This window comes from Garra rufa, chromosome 19, assembly GCF_049309525.1.
Source record: "Garra rufa chromosome 19, GarRuf1.0, whole genome shotgun sequence".
NCBI lineage: Eukaryota > Metazoa > Chordata > Actinopteri > Cypriniformes > Cyprinidae > Garra > Garra rufa.
This window is the reverse complement of record NC_133379.1, coordinates 2080953-2091597: the sequence shown is the minus strand read 5'-3', so window position 1 is coordinate 2091597 and position 10645 is coordinate 2080953. Positions and strand designations below refer to the sequence as shown.

General features: G+C 38.3%; 1 long non-coding RNA gene across 1 annotated transcript; it reads right to left on the bottom strand.

The window, feature by feature from the left end:
- On the bottom strand, positions 1-845 carry LOC141292158 (uncharacterized). Its single transcript, XR_012340455.1, has 3 exons — positions 592-845; positions 245-319; positions 1-25 (listed from the first exon to the last, which is right to left on the bottom strand). It is a non-coding gene; the product is annotated as an uncharacterized lncRNA (long non-coding RNA).
- Positions 846-10645: the final 9800 nt, after the last annotated feature.

Here is a 10645-nt window from a genome sequence, read left to right as displayed (position 1 = left end):
CTCAGATAACCTCTTTGAGCCAAAACTGCAAGATGAAAATCAGGATGTTTTTAAGACAGCTTTAAATCCACAACACATGAGAAAATACACAATAACTTTATTCAAAATACAACCAAAGAAACAAAATGTTTAATATACATTTAGTTATTCAAACTGCTAACTTAGAGGTAAACTAATAACTGAAATACCTTAAGTATTTCAAATAAGCAAATAATGAACATAACAATGTCAATGTTGCTCTTACAGTTCAGGTAGTTAGGGTTCGCCAGGCACTGAACAAATTCCAACTCCAGCTGGAAACGGTGTCTTGCCTGCTCCTCTGTGAAAGTATAATTTTTTAAAGGTTATCAGTGACATGATATTGCATGAACGAAATGCAATATATTTCGGTACAGCCCCACTTACTAATTTAATTTCTAATAATGTAAATTGTATTTAACATAATACATGCAGTTATATGTATACGCTGTATTAATTCACACAATCAAATAAAAACCGTATTCTTTTACCCAAACAACTGCCTTACAGTTGTGCTTGCGGGCGAATATTAGGTAAAACAACACGTTTAGTCACAATCAACAAATTACAAACCTGTTTCCATAACGCCAGCCATGGCAGATGAGGAGAGAGAAAACGATATTGTAACAACCTAAAAATGTATGATATTTAAACGAATGTACAGCAAGATTACTGAGACAACATATTTCGTTTTGTTTGGAAAGACGGTGCTATGGTGCCGCCATGTTTGCCAGAAAACCAGTGCTGGTGTAGTAAAATTGTTTTACGACATTAGCACTTTCCGTTGTGTGCCATAAACGTCTTCTTCTTCTTTCTTTTTTTTTTTTTTTTTGGCGGCTCGCATTTTTAGCTAGAGCATTATCGCCATCTACTGTGGGCAATGAACCGGCGGAGCTACAATTTTTTTACATGGGATGGCCAGGGGGTCATAGATATATATACATAGATGCCTCATTAGCGACTGTTTCTATGGGCCGTTATACGTAAGCCGTCCGCCATTTCACTGCGGTCTACTTGACGTCATTCACCCATAGATCTCATAGTAATCACTGAAAATTCGAAAATCCACAGTCCTGCACAGCCGTTGGTCTGCGAACCTACAGTATGGTGAATGACGTCAAGTGGACCGTTCCAAAATGGCGGACGCATCTACGTGCTTGGAGCGGTCCAATGCGGTATCTATGTATATATATCTATGCAGGGGGGTGGCCACCATATTATAGACATAAATACCTAGACGCCCTATTGGCCGTTCGGCGGCACGTCAACGTCGCCGCCATATTGGTCCGGGCAACGCTCCATAACTCTCATATCAGTACAAGCAAAAAGATAACTGACTGTCAGCAGCTTGGGCATCTACAAATCATCGCACAGGAATAAAAACAGATCTTGGGGTATTATCTTTCACAGGTAAGACTGAACAGTTGTTTCTATTTGTTTTTTGGTCATTTTTAACGTTTGTTGACAGCTTAATTGACCACCAATTAATAGCTAGCAATATCGCTAACTTTAGTTAGCTGTGAAAGCTGAGGCATTATATGAAATCATAAAGTTTAATTTAATTCTTATTAGGTTTTAACGTATATTGTAGTTTATATCATAAACGAAATTGTTTTATGAGCACAATATACTTAATGAGTACAGTGAGCACTTTGTTATTATGCTCATTTACAAAAATTTTATCATTACTAGATCATAAGGATTTGATAGCTTATCATAAAACTGTGGACTGATTATTATTTTTCCCCCCTTTTTAGCCAATTGCAAACAGGACAACACAAGCCTTAAGGAAAGCTGAAGAAAACCTGTCAGTGGACTGTTCTCTGCATTTCCAAGAGACTAAACCTCCTCAGCCTAATCTTGTATTTGTACAAGTTAAAGTCCTGTACAAGTTAATATTTCAGTCATTTTTTGTCAAATATTTAAATATAACCAGTTTCTTCAGTCAATCACAATACTACAGACTGCATTCAAAATTATTTACACAGGTTGTTTAATGCTGATCTTGATTTTTGAAATTTGAAGAATAGGGTAAGGGTACTATTAACTAATAACTTTTTTTGTCTTCTGGGAAAAATGTAAGTATCTTTTGTAGCTTTTGAAGGGCAGTGCTACAAAAAAATAAAAAATAAAAAAATAAAAGAATGTGTGGACGGACCTGAAGGATTTTTCTGAACAGCAGGCACTTTAACTGTGCAGGACAAACAAGAGACTCATGAACAACTATCACTGAACAAAAAAGCAGTATATCCTTCAGGTAACAACATGGTATTAAGAATCAAGTGTATGTTAATTTTTGAACAGGGTAATTTTTATAAATTCAACTATTATTTTCTCTTGTGGACTATATGTAAACGTCTTTAATGTCAAATATCTTATTCAGATCAGTACTAAATAAAATAAAAAATAACATGCATTTTGTATGATTTTTTGTTATTTTGTTATAATTAATTATATATATATTTTTAGTATTTTTTGTCTTTAATATTTTTTTACACAAATATTGTTAAACTACTTTTCACTATAGTTTAATTTACTTTATAATTTACTATTCATTTATTTTTCATTATTGTATGTTCTGTATATATTACATATTCTACTCATATATTGTCATTCATTTAATTTATTATGGTATTATACATATGTTTGCTATTATAAATCTATTAAATTACTGTTATTGCACTGTTGTGCTTGCTACTGTATTTTGTTATATTATTCACTTTACTACATGTACTACACACACTTTTTAATATTACAAATATCACTTTTACTATATTTTTACTGTGCACTGTGTCAATGCACAATATTTTACCACTGTAACTAAGATTTACTGGATCAGTGACATTTATTATTATTTTTTTTATGTGGAGTTTATATCTGCAAAGAGTGCTATGGAAATAGAAAGCAGTCTACCAGTGAATCACTTTTTTATTTGTATTCGTTGGTTTTATTTCATGACGGTAAATTATACTTGAATATGTATTTTTTCAATTTTTTCCCCAGTATTTCAAAGGGAATGTGCTGTGTTCTGACCTGAAGCGCAAGAAAGGCTAAAATGTTGGGGTTGAAGACAGAGAAAGCAATGAGAAGAAAATAATTTTATTTATTGTACATTAAAATTTCATTACAGGGATATATCACAGTTACATTAGAACTGTACCCCGAAAAAACATCCACATTAACAAGCTTGACAAGTGTGTGCTGTCACAATTTCTTACGAAAATTAATAATTTTCCATGCCTAACTAAATAATGGAAGACAGAGTTATTTTTAACTCCATGTAGACCACAATCGATTGAAAATCGACTGAAAATGTTCAACTTTACCGTGTTTTTATCCAGAAATACGCAGCTCCCTCGTTTACCTCCATTTGTTTTTAAGGCAGTCTTGCCCGGACAAACATGGCGGACGCGTTGACGTATCACAGCAACGGACCAACGCGGCCAATGAGGCGTCTACAGAGGCTTAGCAATAGGGCAGGTGAGACAGGCAATTGCCTGGGGCCCCGCATTTTGAGGGGGCCCCCGACAGCTGACCATTTGAACAATCTGAAATGCCATCATTAAAAACATACATGTAACATGAAGCAATATATCCGCATCCCCCCTAGAGGGCTCTCTCTCGCGTTACGCTGGATGTGCTTGCTTTTTCTTCATGATGCGTCAGCCGCGGTTTTCAAACTGGCACAGCAGCACTTATTACTAGGCTTTTTTAGAAATGAAAAGGACTTATTTATCTGGCAGCCAAAAGCGAAAAAAATAAACAAGAAGAGGAGGAAAAGAGGAAACATGACAGCGGTAAGTTAAGTGATGGAGATAATGATCATTAATGACTTAACCAATGTTTTTGTTGTTCCAGCTTATTTTCGTTTTTCTAGATTGTCTAATTTCTAATTTTTACTATTTCTAATAGTTACTAGCTAGAGTTACACTTACTGTAGCAGCAGCATGTATTTCATGCAGGTATTAATAGGCTGCAATAGAATAGGTGATCGTGTTAATGAGGTGAACACTGCCCTCCCAAGGCAAAGTGCAGTAACTATGCGAACACTGAAACTGAGAAAAATACCTTTAAAGTTTTTTGACAGCTAGTCAAACACTCTTGTTTCTCTGAAACGGGACAAAATTGAACCAGGAGACTTTGCCATGAGACAAAACAGTTGTCACAAAGTCCATTTTAAGCCTCAATTTAATTTTGAACAAATGTGTAGTTACTTTACTTTGCTTTTCGAGGGCAGAACATCAAACTTGGCAAGTTTTGATACTGTGTTTTGCTGCCAGTGGAGAGCTCAAAAACAATTTAAATAAATATCATTACATTTACTTAGTTGACATTTTTATTTAGCTTTTCTACATTAAAATAGTTGAGTTAACATAATTAGTTGTCAACTAACAATGAACTAATAGTCAATATTCTACACAGTGACCAAATATTTTGTATACGGTTTAAAACTGAAGTCTAACCAGGCCAAACATGAGCCTGATGAACTTGTTCTCAAGCCATGTATTTGCAGTGTGGGCAGTTGCATTGTTTTGTTGGGAGGAAAAAAAAAATCTTTAGATAAAAAAAAAAACAATTTAATGGAATATACGAAGGTCTTTGAATATAGAGGACATACTGACAGCATTTGCTGTAGCTAAGGCCATCTTGGCCGGGAACTCAGGGTTGGTGGCCATCTTGGCCGGGAACTCAGGAACGGCGGCCATCTTGGCCGGGGACTCAGGAACGGCAGCCATCTTGGCCGGGAACTCAGGAACATCGGCGGCCATCTTGTGTGCAGACTCTGGCGTGGCAGCCATCTTGCGTAGTGGCTCTGAGCTGGAGTTTACTGTGGGAACATTGTTGTCCTCTTCTTTGATTCCCACAGTAAAAGGAGAGCCACTTATTTGCAGAGCAATGTCAATATAATATTGCAAAGTCCAGTTAGGTTCAAACATGGGCATGAGTGAAGCCAATGGCTCTAAGAGTCCTCCATGGAAGAAAATCATCAGGCATGCCTCATCCATAGTAGACTGATTAGCCAATTCGATAAAGTCCATTGCATACTCCTCAACAGACCGCTCACCTTGTTTGAGACGCATGATCTGTACTGTTGAATTCGTGCTGGAACCGGATGACACCATACTAGCTGCTGGATCCTTGTAGTGGCGAAGTCTTCTGTCACAAGGACGGTCTGAGACGAGCGGATCCATTTGCAGCATTTTATTAGTACAGACAAACACACAGGGGCAGGCAGAAATCGAAGTCAAACACAGGCAGAATGGTCGGGGCGGGCAGCGAGAATCAAACACGAGTGGGAGTCCAGGAATCAAAACACGGGAAGAAACGCTCAGAAATGCAGCCAGGGCAATACAAGACTTTGCAAAGTGGCTGTGTGTGTGAGAAGCTTATAAGCAGTCAGTGTGATGAGGAACAGATGTGTGCAGCAATCAGTGCAGTGGGTCACGAGGAGCAGGTGTGAGCAGTGATTGGTGCAGTGGCTTGTGGGGGATGAAGTCCATGATGTGTAGTGCAAGAGTTTGTGATGACAGGACGACGGAGGCTCAAATCGTGACGGGCCTCATCTATTCATTTTGCCTGGGGCCCCCACTTCACCTTGGTTCGCCTCTGGGCGTCTAGGTATTTATACATGTCTATGGTGGCCACTGCTCAGGGGGTCCACACACGGACACGCACTGTACTCATAAAGTTGAAATAATAAATTAAGGGATTCTAAAGTTTTATTTGCAAAAACTATGCTGAGTTCATTTACAAACACATTTGCATAAAGAAAAAACAACCAAACAAAAAATACTGCAATTAGACATAGCAGACATCAAACAGACCTGGATTTGAAAAGAAAAACAAAAACACAGTTTTAGTCATCAGTTACAAACTTATCCTAGGTATGTTTAAAACAACATAATTCTGCGGTTCTGATGAGAACTGACAAAATGTTTCAGGAATTCATCCATGTTGAGGGAGCGTACCCTCCTTGACTCAACACTGAGCCTAATTTTCGCGCATTGAGGAGTCGCTCTCTAAATGTGGGGTATTAAAATTGCTTTTGAATGTGTGTGCGGCTTTTACTTTTGGTTTCATTTTAATGATCAAGCGAAACTCGGCGGTGCTGAGCGTGCATTCTACAATACAAGAGATTACTTCAACAAAAGTGGGAGGACACAAACAGGATTTTGAAAAACGTGTCCCCAGTGAAAATTTACTGGGAACGTTCCCGCAACGTTCTAAGAATGTTCCCGGAAAGTTCCCAGTAGGTTCCCAGAACGTTCCCCTAACCTAAAGGAAACGTTCTAGTTACGTAAAGAAAACTTTCCTGGATAACCAATAGGGAACGTTCTATTTATGTTCCTAGAAGGTTCCCTAAAAGTTCTCTGATGGTTCCCAGAACGTTCTCCTAACCTCTTCACTCCGGTATGCTTCTGGACGTCAGCACTCCCGTGTCCCGAAGTAAGCGGCATGGAAGGCGGACGATGTGAATCTCAATAATCACTACTACACACCATGTCTTGTTTTAAACAATTGTTTAATCATTACAGATAATCAGAGCACATTTAACCATCATAAGGAGCATTAAATGAGACTGAATTATGCTATACTATGTTAGATTTCGTTAATGTAAGATGTAGAAGTACCATACCATAAAACAACCCAGATTTTGTTTATTAAAGCACCAAATAACATGACTTCAACAAAATATTCGATTTTAAAAATGTGTGTTTTATTTTTTATAAACATTAAAAACGAATAACATTTATTTGACTTTAACTAGGATAACATTCGTTTCTTACCGCTGAATTAACGATGATGTGCTTTCCTCTTCTGGTCACTAAACGAAAATGTCTCGGTTAACATTAGGCTATGTTTTCTTCAATAAAACGTGTCAAATCTCCCTAAAATAACAATATTTACTCTCGTATATATATTAGTTATAAGTATTTATCCATTAAAGAGATCAATCAACGAACTTTAGTCAGTCAGTATAACGAAATGACCGTTATTTTTTAAATGAAGCGAGCGCGCCCCTTGATATTGAGGACAGGCGAAAGCGCGTGATGGAGAAAGCGCGTGCTGGAGTAAAGAAATAAACAGTGTTTATAATATGATTTTCAGACACTTAACCTTGGCTTATTTTAGGTATAAAATTAAAATTATATCATCATTATAATGCGGTTTGACCACTTTGAGACACACGATATTCTAGTTTGTTTATGATGAAAAAAAAATACATTTCAGAGTCATCTGCGAAGTTTTAATTCGTTCAAATGGTAATGATTACTAAAAATAACCTGCAGGGAACGTTCTGGGAAGGTTCTTTTTAGGTTAAAAAATAAAAACTAAAACTAACCTGCAGGGAACGTTCTGGGAAGGTTCTTTTTAGGTTATAAAAAAAAACTAAAAAATATATATAAAAATAACCTACATGGAACGTTCTGGGAACGTTCTCTGTAGGTTATTAAAAAGAGAACCTACAGGGAACGTTCTGGGAACGTTCTCATTTGGTTCCCGAAAAAAATAACCAAATGGGAACCATATGGGAACGTTAGGGGAACGTGACTGTTAGCTCATATCATTCAGGTGATCTGGAATTGTTGGTTTCACAAATATTTTATTTTATCTGGTAACATGACAAAAAATATCTTTAACAACATAAATTACATTTTTTCTGCAGTGTATGGCAATCACAACAAGAGATGGTGAATGTTGGACAATGTTGAATAGTCGCAATCTGCATAACTTTTGGATCTTCGTACTGTTGACTCTATTAAGCCATGTAAACACCGTTAAACTCCATAAAGATATGATGTATACATGTTTTTCATCCAGCACAGTGAAACACGTGATAAAAGAACATCTTCAATCTTGATTTAGGCTAATAGGCTTAATAGTTCAAGTTAGTTTATTTACACAAAGTGGTTTGATCACTGTCATGATCTGGGCTGTTGGGTTTCCCCCAGCCACCTGAGGTCGCTGTTTCCCCTTTCCCTTGCACTGCACTTCCCTGATCGTTTACACCTGTCTTGTCATTAACACTCATCAAGCTCACATCTGTTCACAATTACACGGACTATAAGAACTCTCATTCCCCACTAATCATCCTGGCTGCATTATCTTCAGTTCTGTCTGTCTCTGTGTTCTAGATCCTGTTTCCTGTCTGTGTTCCAGTTCTGTTTATTTTGTGTTTATTTCTAAGTCGTGTTGTGCCGTGTTGGCCATTTGTGTTCTTTGGTTTTGTTTTCATTAAAAACTTCTTACCTGCAATTGGACCCAGATCTCATCTCTTAACGTGACAATCACAAGTTAACAAGACTTAAACAATCACATGAGGTTAGTTTATAAACAAACGTATTCGTCCACAGATACATTTCTAGAAGTTTAAGATGTTACAGGCAGTGATGTATTTAACAACGAATAACAACAATAAAGTCTCAGTTTAAGCATCACAATGTAGAAATCTACCTATACCACTACGAACTGAAATCAATACTGGATGCAGATGAGGTTTGCGTATAAAGTTACATGAAGTGAAAGCGTGTCATTCTCATTTAGTCGTGGATGAACTCACGCGAAAAAAGAACATACTAATACAACTTTTGTAACTGCATTAACAAGGTAAACACGTTCATTTTAGACACAAGTTCATAGATTAGACAAAGGTATGTTAGGTTTATGAAAAAAATCGTTGGAACTTGGCCTTTCGATGTTGCTGCGTGTTCAGCTCTTCCATCTACAGCCCAGGTCCCTTCCAGACCAGGGACGAGGGATAATAATAATAATAATAATAATAATAATAATAATTATAATAATAATAATAATAATAATAATAACCCCAATAATAATACTCTTTATATTCTATGAATTGAGTCCTTTTTAGAAATAGTAATAATAGACTATCACGTCTTACTGGATTTAAAAGTTATTTTAATGTTGTATGATTTCGGTTACGCAAAGCGCAAATAACGATCATCACACTCCAAGGATGATCAAAGATTCTTTTATCCTAACCGTTTGCCAACAGAAGACTGTGAGAAGCCGACATGGGTGCCGCTCTGTTTGCGCCAAATTTCATCTGCTGATCACTGATCACCCCAGGAAACAAAGCAGCAATAAGGATAATCCTATCAGGGGAACAATGTGTGATTTGTGCTGAGAGACTCATAAAAACAAAGGGTTTTGTCACCTCTGGCCGAACCCCTGGCCAGAATTTGCTGATACCGGAAAAGGGCAATCTTTTGAGATCGCCCCCCTCTGAGATTCTCCAAAAGAACCAGTTGTCCGCTCACTCGTGATTCAAGTTATAAGATTAAATTGATTGAGTTAGGAATGAACTAAGGAGAACGATTGATTCCAGACTGGCCACTTCGGCCGCTGAACTCCCCATGACCCTCTTCAAGCCTATGGCCTTTCAGACACCCTTCCAAATGGGACTCACACCACATGATTAAATGTGCTAGCAAATATGATACAAAAAAAAGAAAAGAAACAAAGAATGCTATTTAAATCACTTGAACTTACTATGCAAAGGGATAGGGCATCCACCTTCCCCCATGTTCAATGCTTGCCATGTAATTGTGTCTTTTGCTATGCCTGGGGTTCCTTACCAAACAAGTTGCCAAATGAGCATCCTATATGTAACATGTACCCATGTTTACTGTTGAATGAACGATCGTGATGAATGCAGCTCGCCTGAATGAATGAGAAATTGATATTGTGTACACTTTATGCATTGTAATAATTTTATTGCAGTTAATAACAAAACTTGCAGAGATAGGGTCATTTTGAGTTTTGAGAAGGGACAGCCCAGGGGCGTAGCTCCGCCCCGCAACAATATCCGATTGGCTCCAAGCATCATGGGGCGTGCTTAGCGGCACGTTTAAAAACCCCATGGTGACAATAGTTTGTGGCCTTTCGCCTGGCTCAACGCCTTTCGTCTCTTGTGGTTTGAGTGCGTCCCATCTGCACTCGCCCGCTGGACCAAGCACGCGATCGTGCCAGCAGACTCTACAGAACAGCGCTTGAACTGCCCGAACTGAGCGAGAAGAGTCCAAGAGTCCTGAAAAGACTGGTAGCTCTCCTCTGCAGAAGATCGCCTGCTCAATTCAACTACAAGGTGTTCTTGCCCTCCAGAACTCTCCAGAAACTGCAAAGACTTCTGACCCGGCTTGAACCGTCAGAGCCTACGCGCCTCGCAACTCAGGCGCCCGCCAGACTCTGAACGCAACAACCCGCGTAACCAGGCAACCGCGGCCAGAATAGCGGTACAGCAACTCCCATTGCCCAACCCTCATCTACGAAGGATTCCCAACGACGTCACCCAAAGACTGACCAGCAACCAACCAGAAAACCTGCCGAGACGAGCCCACAGAGGAAATCCCCATTCGGCACGAGCGCAAGTAAACAGGGTCTCCCAATCTTGTTGAATCTGGTGCGATATCATTTAAGTTAGATCTCTGCTTTTGTGGTTTTCGAAGGTTGCGATTTGAGAGCTAGTAGCAGTACTAGAACAATCTTGGGGTTTTTAAAATCCATAACTTACTATTTCTGAAACTGTATGAGTGCGCGTGTGAATGTGTGTGTATGTGTGTTTATGTGTTAGTAGCTTAGATTTTGTATCCTAGAGTAGTTCATT